We start from the raw sequence: 3,149 nt of genomic DNA on the forward strand, positions 1-3,149 counted from the left end.
CAAATAAGAACAAAAACCCCAAAGTAACATTTACCAAGCATTTGTGACAGAAATTGCCAATTGTCTCTGAATATTTTCATTTTCTTTTTTCTTATCAACTGGTATCCGGGCTTTGTGTGTAGTTAAAAAGTTCATGTTCATCAGGGTGTGGTGGCTCATGCCTGTAGTCCCAGCACTTTGGGAGACCAAGGCAGGCAGATCACCTGAGGTCAGGAGTTTTGAGACCAGCCTGGCCAACCAACATCGTGAAACCCCGTCTCTACTAAAATACAAAAATTAGCCACATGTGGTGGTGCATGCCTGCAGTCCCAACTACTTGGGAGGCTGAGGCATGAGAATCATTTGAACCTGGAGGTGGAGGTTACGGTGAGCAGTGATCGCCCCACTGCACTCCAGCCTGGGCCACAGAGGCAGACTCAGTCTCAGAAAAACAAAACAAAAAAACTCATTTTCCAGTCTCCCTTAAGGTTAGGTGCAGCCATGTTACTAAGTTCTTGCTGAGACACAAGCAAAAGTGTCACAGGGAACTTCTGGTAAAGCTTTGTAAAAGGGGGAGGAGGCTGGGTGCAGTGGCTCACACCTGTAATCCCAACATTTTGGGAGGCCACGGTGGGTGGATCACCTGAGGTCAGGAGTTCAAGACCAGTCTGGCCAACATGGTGAAACCCTGTCTCTACTAAAAATACAAAAATTAGCCGAGCGTGGCGGCACATGCCTGTAATTCCAGCTACTCAGGAGGCTGAGGTAGGAGAATCACTTGAACCTGGGAGGCAGAGGTTGCAGTGAGCCAAGATTGTACCACTACACTCCAGCCTAGGCAAGAAGAGCAAGACTCTGTCTCAAAAAAAAAAAAAAAAAAAAAATTTAAGTTGTTATCAGAACATAGGTGACTGTTGGAAGCAGAATGCTTGTTCCCAGGTACCACAAGGAAAAATCAGCATTCAGACAAAAAGTTCTCTCAGCAAGGCAGTTTTACTTTCTGCAGAAACGGTGCTCTTAGCAGATGGAACAATGGCAAGAGCACCCTTTCTAAATAAAAGTGATTTATTGTGGGATTGTAGAAAGTAAAGGATTTCCTCTTCAAAGTTTCCCTTCTTGTTAAAGGATAATAGTAAATCATAAATGTTAGAAATAATTTAAAGACTAACTTCCTTCAAGCCTCCTTGCTTTGTGCTAATAACTCTTTGTTAAGCCTTAGCCTATGTAGCTGTTAGACATGCTCGCAAGGCACATAGGACATTCTGTGTCTGTATCTTAACCGAGATATTTGTGCTAGACATGCTCACAGGCACATTCCAGCTTGCAACCTATGCCCTTTCCCTATTTGGCATAAGCAACTTCCTCTTTTCCTTTGTTCTCCCTTGCCTTTACCTATTTAGGAAAGTTTTAAATTCTTAGCCAATCAGGTTTTAGTTTAGATTGTGCGGTCTGGCTCCAGCCAGTGGAGACAGGACGCAGTAGCAGGGACAAGCTGCATAAGGGATAAAAATTGCTTCCCTCCTTTGTTCAGGTGTGCTCTCGCCATTGTTCCTTCTGCGAAGAGCACCCTTTCTGCAGAGTGAAATTGCCTCGCTGGGAGAACTTTTTGTCTGCTTGCTGATTTTTCCTTGCAGTACCAAGGAACAAGCATTCTGTTTCTAAATAAGCATTTTACATGTAACAGTGACTTTTAAGATGCAAGAGATGTACTAATGTGGTGGAGAAAGAAAGAAGGAATATGATACCCCAGTAAACTTGAGCCTTCATGCCAGCCTGAACTACTCATCTCTAAGTATGATTTAATTGAGAATAAACCTCTTGAGTCCAAGCTACTGTAGTCTTAGCCACCACCAAACTGACTGGTATCAATATAAACTGACAGTTCATTAAAAATATATATTCGTATGTAAGCATTATTTCTATGTTGTTATTTATATATATACACTAAAAGATGTTCCACCTAATTTGTAATGTAAATGCAATTAACAACAATGGAATATTTTTTACCTATAAAATGGGAAATTTCTAAAACTTTGAAATAACTTGGCTAAATGAGGGACATTCAGTATTTTGCTGACAATGTAATTTCAAAAAATGTATAGGAAAAGCAATATAGATAGAAAATACCAAAATTACAAATGTTGTTTACCCATTCTACTTGTAAGAATTTGTCCCAATATACTTACTCGTCAAGTGTAAAATGACAGTACCATATTCTTTGCAGTGTTGTTTATAATAGCAAAATACTGGAAACGACGTAAATGTTTACCGATATGGAAATGGTTAAATGGATTACGGTAAATCTATACAGCAGTATTCTGCATAACCATAAAAAAAAAGAATGAGGAATTTCTTTATGCATGGGTATGGAAACATCTTTGAGATAGCTAAACAAAAAAGATAAGGTAGAGTATGCTACCATTTAGTAAAATGTTAGGAGGGGAGAGAATATACCTATTAGCTTCTATATGAATACAATATATGGAAAGAAACTGGAATGATGGTTGCATTACCATTGAAGATGAGACCTTGTGCTAACTTAAAGTACATTAAAGTCTCATCAGAAAACAGACACATCAAAGTGAAGTGGCTCCGTTGTCTGGGGTAAATACCTGGAGTTCGTCGTCTTGCCCCAGGAAAATTTAGGACACAGACGCTCACAAGGAGGTTAGGAGCGGAGGTTTAATAGGCAAGAGAAAGGAAAACAGCTCTCTCCCTAGTGAGAGACGGGACTTCCAAGAGGAAAAAGACCAGCCAGCAGGGGATGTGCTGGATTTTATAGCCAGGTGTGAAGTGGCACTGTCTGATTTACATAGGGCTCACAGATTGGTTTGATCAGGCAAGATGTTTACATAGTGTGCAGGGAAGGCTGGCAGCCCCACCCTAATCTTATTATGTAAATGAACTTTCCCCTTGGCCGGGACCATCTTGTCTCCTCCTTACTGTACACGTGGCTGACAAAGAGAAGGGAAGATGGAGCTGCCATCTTGAACATGATTGGCACAACTGCCGGCATCTATGCCTGCAACTAGATTTTACAGGCTGCTCTTTGTTAAAAATGTTTTGGGGCTGCTTTTCATTAAAAACAAAAGCCTTACTAAGGACTTCCGTGCCCTCACTCTCTGTCTAAGTAATTTCTTCTTAACTCCTGTATCAAAAGTAAAGCCCTT

The sequence above is a fragment of the Macaca thibetana genome, chromosome 5 (assembly GCF_024542745.1).
Source record: "Macaca thibetana thibetana isolate TM-01 chromosome 5, ASM2454274v1, whole genome shotgun sequence".
NCBI lineage: Eukaryota > Metazoa > Chordata > Mammalia > Primates > Cercopithecidae > Macaca > Macaca thibetana.